Raw genomic sequence first — 14,283 nt, 5'->3', positions numbered from 1 at the left:
TGAGGGGAGCTCAATTTTGGACGACATATAGATGTAGAAATACACCTGTCTCATAAGCCCATCAATCAAATCGCAATCTGGGCTGGCAACGGACCAGACTGTCTCATCCCTTTGCTCTTGTGTTTGCTTTACTCTTGTTGTGAAATTTTAGATCACTTTGTTTTTATGGTAAGCAAGTAGAGCGTCATTATCTCCGCCTCTTAAATCATTTCCTCGGATATCTTATTCATATGCCCTCTAACTACTGAGCCACTGTGACTTTACCATTTGAAGATTTTCCCCTTCTGTGTTTGTCATAACCTCAGCTTTGCCTTTTCATGTCAAATTATTAGTGAAGAAAGGCTCCCTGGAGGGCTCATACCTGTTGGAAGAAGCTCCTCTGATACTGCAAAATCAAAAGGACCCTAGATCACAGATTATAGTCCCAGGAAGTCCCCGTATAAATTAATTGAAGGACACGCCACTATTGGGCTGCTCACAAGTCTTTTTCTTCCACTCTTGGGGTGATATAATGTCACTGCACTGATCCATACCAGTGCTTTCTCAGTACAGTCATTTAAATACTTAAAACATTTCCTGTCAAATTGTTTACCATCTACTAATGATATTCATTTTATCAGATTGCCGTTCCTAGTTTGCAATTATAAATCAGTTGGGGCAAATTAAATTGCAAAGTAGGTGCCTTTTGAAGCTTCAGCCGCTCCATCAGGGTGATGAAGTTATTCAGTTTCTTTAGTATGCACTGCCAGGCTTTGCAAACATGTACCCAGAAGTGTCACAGCTTTCTTGGTCTGGGACTTTCTAGTCTGACACACTGCTGTGCCTACTGTCTCTGTAACTTGCTCCAGATTTTAACTGATATTTCCTTATTGACATACAAAAGCAAGCAGAGGTGGCACATTAACATAAGACATCGGGTAGAATGAAGGAGCATCTTTTCTCACCTGCAGTTTTGTGGTTAACCTTGGTTTATAGCATTCCAGTTGGCCTAGAATTCAAATGTGATGCACTAAAAACAAGATGAAAAGTCTACAGCTATGCTAATTACTTCAGGAGGTTATGTTCGGGCACGGTGGTTCTGTGCGAAACAGTCCACAAACACTGCCAGTCTGATAATTTTAACATGCCTATGTCATGAAAGTCCCCTGCAAAAAGACATTTTTTTCAGCTTTAAAGTTAAATATTCAAGAATACAGTACTAACAAAGTTTGTTTTTTTTCTTCATTTTTGTAGCAGTCTTTTGTACGGATTTGCATGTGACAGCAACGGAGGCCCGCAAGGGACATGGGAGGAAAAAAAATAACGATTAACTTTTGCGAGATCCCGAGTTAATGAAGTTGATCTTCATTTTTTTTTCTCTCCCATGTAGGGATGGGTATCGTTTAGGTTTTATCCGATACCGGTGCCAAACTGGTACTTTTGAAACGGTGCCGGTGCTTAAACGGTGCTCAAACCGGTGCTTAAAGAATGGAGAACACAAAATTGGTCCAAAAACCTCTCATGTTCAGCTGTTTTTTTGTAAAAAGATAACAATGTTAGCCTTTTCTGCAGCTATAGGGCATATATGGCATCACTCTTGGCTGGAAGCAGTGCTTAAACAAAAACAAACTTTGTCCAAAAACCTCTCATGTTTAACTGTTTTCCACTTTTTCTTTAGTCATTTTAGCCTTTTTGTCCAGGGTGAAGGGAGTATCTGCCATCAAACAAGAAGACAGCCGCATGTAGCTATGATGATGTTTGCTAGTTCACCTTACATGCATTAATGTAATAACGTGGTTAGCCTACTGAACGTAAATTACACACGAACATCATGAAGCTACTCACGCAGAGAAGAACGGCTGCTGCTGCCATCATCATCCGTCACCACCACACCCGCAGGAGATGCGCTCGGTGTGAGGTCTCGCAGCAAGCTATCAAATACGGCGCATTTTTCTGCTTTAAAAAAAAAAACGCTATGCGTCGCCAGGTGTTTCATCGGATTTGAGGTGTTACCTCCTTTGACAGTATCACAGTATCACCTTAAAGCACTTGTTGCAGGCTGCTGAGTTTGCATATTTTGCTGTGAAGTACAGCCAGACTTTTGACTGCTTCGCCTTGGGCATTTTTAATCTGTAGCTCTGCTCTAAAAGTACGTACGTACCTGGGCCCGCCTACTATCCTCGGAAACGTAAAATGATTGGCTAGAATTCAAAGTGTGTCACAGCTCAGGAAAAAAAAGCACCGAAATGAAGCACCGAAATGTGCGCTGCTTTTCGGTCTGGTTACTACCGTTTATGTCAGAACCGGTGCCATCATGGCACCGGACACCGGTACCCATCCCTACTCCCATGTCCCTTGCGGGCTCCGTAAACAGCCATCAGTTTTGCTAAGATTTGGTTAAAAACTAATGGCAGTTTTAAAGTGGTAGGGTTGTGGAGTTAACAAACATTTTAAGGGATCATTGTGATCATTCAGTGCAGGGAAACAAGAATCTGCACCATCAACTTCTCATTGATATTAGAGAAATGAAGAAGTTGTTGTTGTTTTTTTAGATGAGTTTGCATACTTTTTTTATGTTTTGGGAACTAATTAGATTTTACAGTCCATAAAGATCATTCAGTGTTTCACAACCATAAACATGACTGGATGTGGACCTGTATGCACCCCCATATGGAAAAGAAATAGTAAAAACTTATATGATTTACTCATGAAAGTGGCCACTTTCTCATTACTTTCATATATTGTTTTAGTAGGTATCCAAAACATACAAGTTTCATTATATAATTTTTCAAGGGATCTTATATCTGTTTTCACCCTTGTATGCTTTTCATACAAGTTTCACACAAGACAGATACAAACTTTATAAGATTTATATATATCTTTTCCATATGGGGATGCAGGAGGAAAAATGCTTAAGTTAGAAGTTCAAGTTAAATTTCTTATCTGTACTCTGTAACGATTAGGAAAATATCTTGGGTTGAGTTGCATAGATCCTTTCAAAATGCTGCCCACTGCTAAAAAGACTTTCTATCAGAAAGCCCTGAAATATGTGTATTTCCCCAAACCACAAAGCCATGATATGGCAATAACATAACTGGTTGCAGTGATGGTCTGGAGCATCATCATTATGTTGTAGGTATCACTCCAATACAGCTATATCAGATTGTGGATTGACCAGCAGGCTGTTATCCTTTGGTTACAAGTGTGACTAAAATGCATGTTGAGCTTGTGACAAGGTGACACAGAGGAATGACGCAACTACCTCTCTCTGCCTTTTGACTATTTGCTGTGCTGGAGTGTTCATATTCATGGAAACCCTCCCATGAGGGGAAGACTTGCTGGCAGTGCTCCGAACCCTTTGGGCATTATTACTTAGTTTGCTGCAGATTTTTAGTCATGATTCTCTTTCAAGTGGCAGAAATTCTGCAGGAAGTGCTCTTGTAGCGTCATCATGTAACACTTTTAAAGAGTTGTACTACTAAGAGCTGGTTAGACAAACAATACACACAATGGTTCTTGTCCCTGGGCGGTTTCTCTGGAGAGGGGAAAGCACTTGCAGATTTTAAACCTTTGTGAAATAATCTTACAGAGTGTAAAAGTTTAAAGGGAAGGCTAATATTCTCACTTCTACTTGCATATTTGTGTTTCCACACTCTACTGGAATCATTTTGTTGGATTCATGGTTAAATCTTTATTTATCTCCTACCTTGGTGCAGCCGATCAGTTCATACAAAAGCTGTTTTAGTTCATCTGTCTTTATGCCATATAAGGAAATCTTTTCTTAATGACATCAAAAAGATCCAAAAGTAGACAAGAATGGCAAGAAACAGAGCTCTAGAGCATTTTAAATCCTGAGCTTCAGGCTCACAGGGATCACTCATAGTATTTTAAACTTTTTTACATAAGGATCTACTATTGTAACAGTATACATATAGCAGATAATAATAATAAAAAAAATAATATTAAGTCTAGATTAAACAATTATAATCTCCTAATATTTCCAATTTTGTGCAAGTGTCACATACAGTCAAGTCAAATTTAGCTCAATCCTTCATTATTATTATTAGTTGATTTGTCTGTGTCCTTGTATTTAATATTTGGTTGTTGCTACTCTACAATACCCCGCCAAACAGTTTGTCAGGGCTGAGCTATCTAATAAATTATACATAATTGTTCCCCGGGATTTGTCCTTGGTTTTCAAATTAGCGTTTCGTGTGATTAGTAGCTACAGCTGGAGTGTCTTTGCTTAAAAGCCTCCCTTTCCCCCACAGTCTAGAGTGCATTGTCTTCCATATGGCCTCTGCAGCATTACACCTCTAGCAACATTGCAGAAAGATAAACTATTATAAAATGGATAACATGAAGGAAGTAACACTGACTTCTTAGTCTAATCAGGGCTTAAGCAAAATTGGCAGTGAAATTTTGAACAGATTGTCAGATATGTTTTACCGACCCCCTTTTTTTTGTTTGTTTGTTTTTCTAAAATATTCAGTTGCTGTTAAAGAAGAGAGGAAGAAAATGAGCTGCTACTCACTGGTCTCCTTCAAAATAATCCTCTCTTCTGCAGCGAGCTGGCATTTGGGAGGTTTATAGCAGCATGGCCACAGGGGGAATTTGGCTAAAAAGCTTCTGTTTGGGTTTGCATATAAGCATCTGTCGCCTGTGCTTTGTTTGTAAGCAGAGCCGCAGCCTAGGCCAACCTCACTTAATCAAACTGCTAGAGCTGTGCTGCCACTGGTTTCCACTTCCGACTGTCTGACTGAGGGTTCACGTTCAGGGCTTGACAGAAAAGATGCAACGTGGCTGTATACGATGATTAAAAAGTGCTTCTTCTCATTATGGTGCTTAACGCCAAGGAGGGATGTTTGTACTGATGTCCTGATAAAAATTCTTTTCTCCACTACTAAAGCTGAATGCAGACATGACACAGTGCCTCTTGTTCCATTTCACATCTTCAGATGCATTAATCAGTGCTAACTAATGTGCATTCTCAAGCGAGCACTCTCTTCAGCCCAAACAGGCTCAAGGAGTACAGAAAGAGCCTCAAGATGGGATGACTCATAGTGAGACACCAGACAGCAGTTTGAGTGACAAGTAAACACTTATTCCTCGTTGCTCAGGATGCCAATGGCTCAACTTCCAGTTTATCTCCTGTGCACGCAATCTACCATAGCACAAACTGAGTGCTGCTGACATGTCCTGTAGTTGTCAGTAAAGAAGTTTGTTTGTGACCTTCATTTATAAAATAATATAAAGAAAAATGTAGTCAGTATAGTGGATAACAAAATGATCGTTGCAGTTTTCTTGGCTCTTTGTTGTTCAATTAAATACATTTAATTGAACATTTACATTTTTAGACTGAAAAAAATCTTTTAATGTTTATAACGTTTATAGTTGAATAACATATTTCAGGGTAATATGGAAATGTCAAAGCGTAATCTTGGGGATCCCCGTCCGTGCACCGTGATGACAGGTTAAATACAGGATCCCATCCCATCTTATGACTGCTGCACGTTCACCAGTGCAGATGTGGAGACGCTACACGTCATATGACACCTGGACAGTCCTGCAGGTTGATCCCGAGGGAGAAGCTGAAGCTTTGTGAGAGCTGTGCTTGCCTGATTATCTGGAACATTTCTGCAGCTGTTTCTGTCAGTTTTTGTTTTGAGCTGAATTTTCACCGTCTGTGCAGATGTTTGCACAATGACATATAGTCACACATTAATACACGCAAGACTGCGAAGAAAAAGACTCCACCAATGCACGTGAACTACACAATCTTGTCAATCAAGCGTACAGCAGACACGCGCACACAAGTACAAATGCGCTCACACAGTAACAACACCCAGCTGTGGAAGCGAGCTTATCATCACAGCTGTCTTACCCAGCACCCTGCCACACACTCCCCCTCCCCTTTCTGTGTGCTCCACCCTCTCTGTGTCGTGTTATTCAGCGTTGATGGATCAACAAAAGGTGGCCGTATGCAAATTAGCACAAAAATGACAAATTAACACACGGCCGACAGACTCAAATCGAAGCTCTTGACCTTTCATTTGTTACACTGCACATAGTAACTGCTTACAAATGCCCTCAATATCCTTACCAACACACACTCACAAGCACGCTCCTCCCTTTGGTATCCCATTCCCGCCGCTGGTCTCCCAAGTGATACGTATACGTGTGCATGCGTATGTGTTTGTGTGTTGTAGGCGTTTGCCCTATTTTCTTGGTCTTTTTTTAATCAGCCCTCGTGCATTTAAAATCTGGCCCGGGCAGATGGGGAAGGGAGTTTGACCCACTTTGATGGATTCCAGACCGATTAAAAGGATGAGTATGCTTTCGAAAGCAAGAGGCCCCTGTATACCAGGGTGTGTGCTTGTGTGCGCATACAAGAGACAGGAGAAAAAGATTGTATTCATGTGCCAGCATGCAAATAAACATTCATCCTCCGCCTTGTTGTTGACAGTGTAGTTATTCCGGAAATTGTAGTGTCAAGATAAAAAACCAAATAGCCAATTTCAGCAATCTTTCTACGGCGAACGTAGAAAGATTGTAGTGGGCAATTTTAGCCTCAGTCTTAACAGAGATGTTATAGCTGCAGGGTTATCTGACAAAAACCCTATGCATAAGATAAATATACAAGCAACGAATCAGTTCTGCAAAATTCACAAACTCTGTGGGCTGCACTGATGCAGAGGGAGGTGTGTCTCACTCCCAGTTACAGCCGAAACCCAATTAGATGTTTTGCAAAGCGCTTATTTAAATAGGGGGAAACAAATCTCTAAATGCAGCATTTTCTGCCAAATCACCATGCATATAAGTTGAAGATAATATATGTGCTGTGAATCTTTGAATGCATTTGCATTAAGTGATCACTGACAGCGAAACAACGTCTATTATTTTGATTCTAGTTCCACAGCACCTGTTCTTCCCAGACAGCAAGAACAGTGGAATAACAATGGGCACAAGAGCGAAATTACACAGCAGAAGTGTCCATAGATTTTTGCTAGGTACTAGGGCTTGTTATGAAAAGTGTTGATTCCAGATGATAAAATTGCTCATTAGCATCAATGAGGTGAAGTGTGATGACCACTGAGAGGGAGAGAGATGTCATGGGCTCAGATGCTCTGAAATGGTATATATTTATATTTAAAGGAAAAAGATGATCCAAATGTGAAAATTGAGTTTTATATTTAAATACAAGTATACAAGGGGCTTAATATTTTAAGCCCAAAACTAACTAGTACTGAGACTTTTGTATAAATACTTTAGCCAATCTAACAGTTATGCAGAACAAGACTTGCCTAAAACTTCTCTTCATAAAATATTTTCTTTCCAGTGTAGTAAATTTCTCCAGTGGCATTTAAAAATTAGTAAAACAGAGCAATGTTCGACCTAACACCTGCCATCTGATTTATGGATTTTGCTGACATGGCTGCTTGAGGGAAGCACTAAAGACTAAAATGGGTCTGGGGATTTAAGATTCCTGGGAAAAGGTCTGTGAAAAGGTCATTCGTAAGATACCCAAACTCGCTGTTGTATTCTTACATTTGTGTTATTTTTGGTCACACAAAAATCCTGTATGACAAAATTTTAATATTTTAAAAATAACCAATTATATATTTGTTCATTTGTATTATTATCGTATTTCATAAATGGTAACTGGTAAAAGAAACATGATCACATTTAAACTAGTTTCTAATTTTCTTATTTTAAAAAAAAAAAACTATCATCATATTCAAATGGTTGTTTCTTTGTCATGTGCTATATTGATTTGCATAAGATACCCAAAAAAGCCTCTTAAAACCTGTTAATTATCTGAGTAATGTTTTAGGAAATGATTTAATGTTTTGTTTTGTCCATGTCTTGAATTTTGTCCTTTCAATACAAACAATTGGGGAAAGGAATTTTAAAGCAGTGATGAATGGAATGATGGGCTTAATCACTGGTTAGTCCCCTAATGGGATGTTTAGTCCGTAACAAAATGGCCTATGTATAATATTTCCAGTATCATTTATCCTTTAATGCGATGCTGTGATGTCTTTCTCTCTTTATTGCACATCATCCTTTAATCTTCTGCCGTATCGTCGGCTACACATGTTGAACGGTAAAGCGTATTTGATGCATTACAGAGCTAGTACCTTCACAGACTTTCACACACATGCACGCAGATCCATAATAGATCCCACAGAGATTTTAAAGTGGAGTTGGGAACACACTCGGGCCAAGCCACTCACTTCACTTCAATAGACTCTAGCATGGCAATAACCTCTCTCTTCATTGATGCAATTATGGTGCAACTATTTGCCTAGCTCTGTGCAGCAGTTTGATCTCATTTATCCAGCAATGTGGACTTGAAAGGTGACATTTCCTGTGGGTTTCTTGACAGAATATAAAGCCGTGCGTTTATTTACTAGGCTTGAATCAAAGCAGGACTGATATATATACTTTTTCTATGGGCATCCTGCAGAGTTTTAAGTGTTAAAGGGAACTTGTTATATTCATTTCCAGCTCCTTATTACTATTCTTGGGCTCTACTAGAGGGATTTGGATTTTAAAAGACTTTGGTTGCTAAAATAAAATATAGCCAAAGACTGTAGCAGGATATATATGACAGAAACATGAAAAAATAGTTTTGTCCACTTTAAAGGTGGACCAAAGAAATTTTGATTCAATTTTAGTGTAATAAGACAGATAAAGCTTTAAAAAAAGAAGAAAAAAAGAAATGGAACTTTTAAGTATGTACTGAGTATGTGAAGGGATTAAAATATCTGAATACTTTTTAAGTGGGATTTTTTTTTAAGTGGGAAAAACACCACTTCACTACATGCTCATTCAGCCATTGATGAATGTGTCATTTCCATCCAAATTGCCTGATATCCAGTAGTTTTTCTCATCCATATCTTAATCCTCCTCTCTTCTTCCCATACTCACTTGCAGCCCCTGTTCCATAATGCACATAAAAACAGGGGCACATCCTTGGCTCGCCCTGGTAAAAGCGACGTCGTCAGCATATTTGTCAGAGCTGTCATCTAACTTGCTCCCTTATCTCCAGGCCAACTCTCCAGCTGTAAGTGGGCAATATATGAGACGTGTATTTGGAGCACTAAGCAAACTGAAGGCATGGGCAGCTATTAAGAGGTCTGTAATTACAGAAAAGGCTGCCACCTGCTTTAGGTTATGATAGTGCTGATGCTTACAGAAAATCTTAAGTTTTGTAATTTGTGTGCATCCGCCATGGGCTTCTGTTGCACCCTGAACTTGTACATAATACATTTTTATTTTTAATGATAAAATAATGTTCCTCCACTTACACTGTCGAGTTTGTTTACACAGAGAAAACTGCCTGCTTGAGTAAAGCAGTAAAGTTTGAATAATTTCTTCGCCAATAGCGTTGAATAAAATCCAAGCCCTGTAGTGTTGGTTACTAGCTTTGGTCACGACTAGATTGCCACAATCACCGGTAGTTTGCATGAATGACACCAACTTGTTTGAAAAAACGAATATCTAGGCCAGTGTTTCTCAGGTACTGGATCTCCATAGACCCAGTACCTGACAGGTGCTGGCCTAGACATTAGGCAGCAAGCATCTAGCGACCACCGGTCACTATAAAACATGACTCATTCACAGTTTGGGGACTGGTTTGTGGGAGTTGCTGTGAAATTAACAGTTTAGGCCACATTCACTCAGTCCTAGAAAGCAGTGGACCCTTGGCAACCACTAGTTACTGAGGAAATGTGTTTATTCCTCAGCTGCTTCAAAGCGGTTTCTGGAGTTGTTGGCAGTCGCTAGTGTGGCACAAAGTACACAAACAACTCTCTAAGCAGCAGTGGAACTGCAAAGAATGCAACACAAACTACAAACAGAGAACATTAGCCTTCAAATTTAAACTTGTACCAAAGTGCTTCAAGAAACACTTTTCAAAAGGCACAACTTTTACTTGTCATTTTGCTTACAGAGATAAATGACAAGTGTTTGCAGACAAGTTGGTGGCTTTCATGCAAACTGCAGGTGACTGTGGCAACCTGGTATTGTCCAAAGCAAACCTACAGCAATGCAGATCTACTCATAACTGGAGGTTGCCAGGTAATCGGCAACTAGTCTCCACGCAAATGTGACTGAGTATGTAATATATAGTGAAGGCAAGGGATCGCTACTGGTCAGGTTTAATGTTGTTAGACTAAACAAATGACCCAGTGAAACATAGAAACTCAGTAACTATATTAATTATTTTATTCTTACACTGGCTGTGGCTGTTCTATTCAGCCTTTGCAGTATCTTAGGCTCAATGATCTGTCTTTTCCCTGCATCTCTCCATCAAAATTTATCATCTGTGGAGCTGAAACTGGAATACCCACTCCACAAGGCAGTCCTCCATGCTGTTTAATTTTATTGCTCCATAATGGGAATAGTTGGGGGGTGTCAAGGGTCTTCCTGTATCCAGTCATTAACTCTACATCTCTATCTCTTTCTCTTACAGCCTCCTTTGCTTCACTGTGATTGCAACATACATTTCTGTTTCACTGTGCAGGTTGGATTAAAGAGCAAAACAAGAGTCCATTTGGAGGCACATGACTTAGCGTTTTCAATTTACTAAGTAATTAATTCACCCCAAGCTTCTCAAAGGCCTGCTGTGTGTTAGACCTCAGAAATAGTCTGTGTTACTTTCTCACACACTGCGTCTTTGCAGCATTACATCTCCCCTACAGTCATTCACATGAGGCGATACAGTAGGCAGTGGCCTTTGTGAATAATGCAGTGGCAATAAAATCTCTGCTACATTCAATTACACCAGCTTTGACTGTCTTTTCCTGTTCAGTATGTGTGTAGCTTTGTTAGTGTGTGCATGCTGATAATGCCATGACCAGGCTGTAAACCCAGCAACATTAATTATGCACTGTTTTGTTTCTCTGTTACGCTGCAAGGGTTTTTGGACTGTTACAAACTGCTGTCTGGCTTTTAACTACACTGCCACAGTTTATAAAGTTATTTGAAGGGTCATATGACATCTTTATGATCTTGCTTTCTTGCTGGTCACATATCAGCTCTGACCTTTTGGCGTACGTCAAACACCTTGTTTCCTAGCCAATACACAGATGACAAACTGTATACTTAATTAGCATGACATACCAAAAAAAGTTATGCTTATTGTTAATTCATGGTTATCACACATCCATCTGGCTTTTGACACCCAGTGTCCATAACACAATAAACACAGAAGCTTTTTTTTTTTTAAAAAAAAACACAAACCAGTCCATCATTGAAAATAAGTATAGCATCTATACGACACACTAGCTTAACTAAAACTGAGCTTACCACCTAGAGTCGACATCACAGCTCCCGGGAGCCTGCGTAATAAATGCCTATGCATCTTATGGAGCTGATATCGCTTTCAGATTTTCATGTACAGTAACACATTGATTGGGCATGTTCCAGCAAATCCTCATGTGGAGTTTGGAGATATCCAAAAGTGTTGGCCCTATTTCTTGAGTTCCTGGGCTGTTTTGCACAACCAGGCTCTACCAGCATAAGATTGGATTTTAACAAGGTGATCAGTGTTATCTACTTTCCCTGCCAGCAGTTTTAATCTTAATTTCTTGATTTAGAACAAGTTAGAACCAATCAAAGAAAGTAGAAGTGAATTGTAACAATAAATCTATCTGCTCTATTACATACAATCTTTGTTAAGTTTACAAGGTTGGAGAGTGTAATGGTTCTTCTTTCTCACATGTTCTGTTTACATAAAACTATGCAGTCATCAAGCAAGATGCAAGATACAAGCACAGGTATTAGACTCAGAGACACTGCTTCTGTAGCTCATAGATCTGCATTCCCTGCTGCTACCACCACCCTCTCATCATGCAAAATCAATACATCCGCTTGGAGGCTCACATGGGATAAACCGCATCAGTTTATCTGGCAGCAAAACATAGACTCCCTGCTGAGACAACACCACCTCAGCACCTAATGTTTTTTTCCCCAAAAGGCATGTTCACAGAGTGCTGAGTGTATGTTCTGAGGAAGCCAGCAGAGATCTTAATTGTCTGATTATCTTCACAGCTCTTCTATCCGATGTCTGGTTGTAGAGACATTGTCGCCTGATGCTATTTTTTTTTTTGTTTTTTTTTTTGCTTTTCCTGGAATCCAGCTACAGCCACATTTTTGGAGTCACTTCTTTTCTAAAAAGATCATTTGTGTCAAGAGCCCTGCAGGTGAGCTGGGAGCATATTGCCATTCGGGATTTTTAATGAAAGTGTATAACGTTGCAGCTGGCAATAAGGCTGAGGACCTGCAGACAAAACATGGGGGAACTCCTGAGCAACTTTACCAGGGGCTTAGCAATTAACACAGAAAGTTAGGGCAGACTGGATTAGCTACCTTGTTTTTGGTATGGAGGAATCAAATTATTTTGGAGGGTTTTAGAAAGCGAACTCTTCTCCGTTCCAGCATCGTTTCATATTATAATTACAAAAACATGTTGTGTTCAGTTGCTCAATCATTACAGCATGCCTTCCAGCTCTATATATGCATTTTAATGTGTATGGCCTGTCACTGTTTGGATATTTCCACATTTTTGAACAACCAGTTCCTGCTTCCAGCTGTAAATGATATGATAATCAGTCTGTGTTTATTGGAAGATTTTTCAATTTCCTTGAGTAATACTGGCTACAGTTTTGAGTTGGGTAATCACTGACAGTTTAACATCCTATTTCAGTTTGGGAAATGTATATTCCTGTATTAGCACCCAACTTACGTCTCTTTAAGAGCAGTAACGATTATGAAACTAAAACAGAGTCTTGATCTTATAACTGCCTGCTTCTGGCCTACCTGTTGCTACCAGTCTTGAGCTCTACATACCGCACTGTGCAAATGTCTTGAGCCACCCAATCATTTCTTTATAGTTTGTTAGAAAAAATGGCGCAAAAAAGCTTGAAAGTCAATGACTGAAATAATTAAATGCAGCCCTAAGCCATGATAGAGTCTCCATCATCTTTAACAGATATCCTCTGCTGGATATTTTTTTGACAATCACTCCATAAGACCCGTTGCTGCTGATCTTAAGTAAAGTTTTTGGGCAACTTGCCAAACCTCAGTCTTTTCTTTTGGTTTTGGTTCCTTAAAGATGGCTTCTTCACACCTTTCCACTGAGGCCATTTCTGAGGAGGATGGCTCAACTGAAGAACCGAACATGCTAATCTGGTAAAAGCTGTCACAGTTTGACAGTCAGGTAAAGAACAAACTAGAAATGCTTCAGAAAAATAGAGCAGCTTTTACTTATTCACAACCCACTCGTGATCAGGCATTTTCCCCCTTTTCATCTCCCCTATATCAAATACAGGTATGAAGTGGTCTGTGGATTTGGAGATGAGCATAACCCTAACTTTAATGAACTGACAACCACAGAGACCGAGGCGTAAATGCCTCTGGTTATATCCATTCAAAAGCGTCTCTACATTCAGTGCTGATTGGATTCTCCAGGCTTCGGCTATTTTCCTCTTGCAGTTTAGTTTAAGAGTTGCTGTTAAATGTTTCACAGGCTATGGTCTCTGTCTGGAGACTGTTTGCTCTTGCACCAAAGATGAAGTGTGTAGTCTAGTGCCTCTTGTGTTAAAACCTGCGACATTGCTGTATTCAAAATAAACCACGGTTCATCACTGAAGACATTTTCCATGTAAGCAAAGATGGAGAAGAAACTCTCCAGAGGTTAAATTAAGGATCTATATTTTTAATTTGTCATAGGCTTTTCGGCTTACATTTATGATTAAACTTTGTGACCTATGAAATCATTATAGGTCAAGGAGCAGTGATTGCTTCCCCAAAAACAATGCCTCAGACTGATAATTGCAAATTCCAGTGAAATTAAACTATGCCTTATCTTTCTGGAGGGTACTTTAATAAATGGTGGGAGCACTTGGACCCCAGCTTCAAGAGCCTCTTCACACAGATGCCTTCCGTCTTCGTCTCCGTAAGAATAAGCCTGATACAGACACAAAGCAAGCCACTGACTGATGCTGGCTCTGTGATCTGTGCTAATGTAAGCTGACAGGTATCCCAGCATTGCGTGGCTCTGACCAGGCCCTGTGGCCATGCAGGCCATTCCCACTTACACTGAAGGAGGGAGCACCACCTGCTACACGACGATCGCTTTAACGTGTAACAGAGGCACTGTGCACCCTTGAAAGACTTCAGCATCCACCCTTGGTTGCCGTGGAGACAGTCGCTGCTACTCAGCTCAAACTGGCGGACTGGCTTTGCCACACCCATGGGTGTCTGGAGCGAAAGAGGAGGAAAGAGTTTAGATGA

General features: G+C 39.9%; 1 protein-coding gene and 1 long non-coding RNA gene across 11 annotated transcripts in view; both read left to right on the top strand.

Moving 5' to 3' along the window:
* Positions 1 to 14,283, top strand: part of ppfia2 (PTPRF interacting protein alpha 2) — a 186,274-nt gene that overhangs the window by 76,144 nt on the left and 95,847 nt on the right. The window lies entirely within an intron of this gene.
* LOC146499401 (uncharacterized) lies at positions 2,329 to 11,206 on the top strand. The gene is made up of 2 exons (XR_014870346.1): positions 2,329 to 9,648; positions 9,680 to 11,206. It is a non-coding gene; the product is annotated as an uncharacterized LOC146499401 (long non-coding RNA).

Source organism: Neolamprologus multifasciatus, chromosome 17, assembly GCF_963576455.1.
Source record: "Neolamprologus multifasciatus chromosome 17, fNeoMul1.2, whole genome shotgun sequence".
Lineage (NCBI taxonomy): Eukaryota > Metazoa > Chordata > Actinopteri > Cichliformes > Cichlidae > Neolamprologus > Neolamprologus multifasciatus.
The sequence above is the reverse complement of the archived record's forward strand: the minus strand, read 5'-3'. Positions and strand labels throughout refer to the sequence as shown.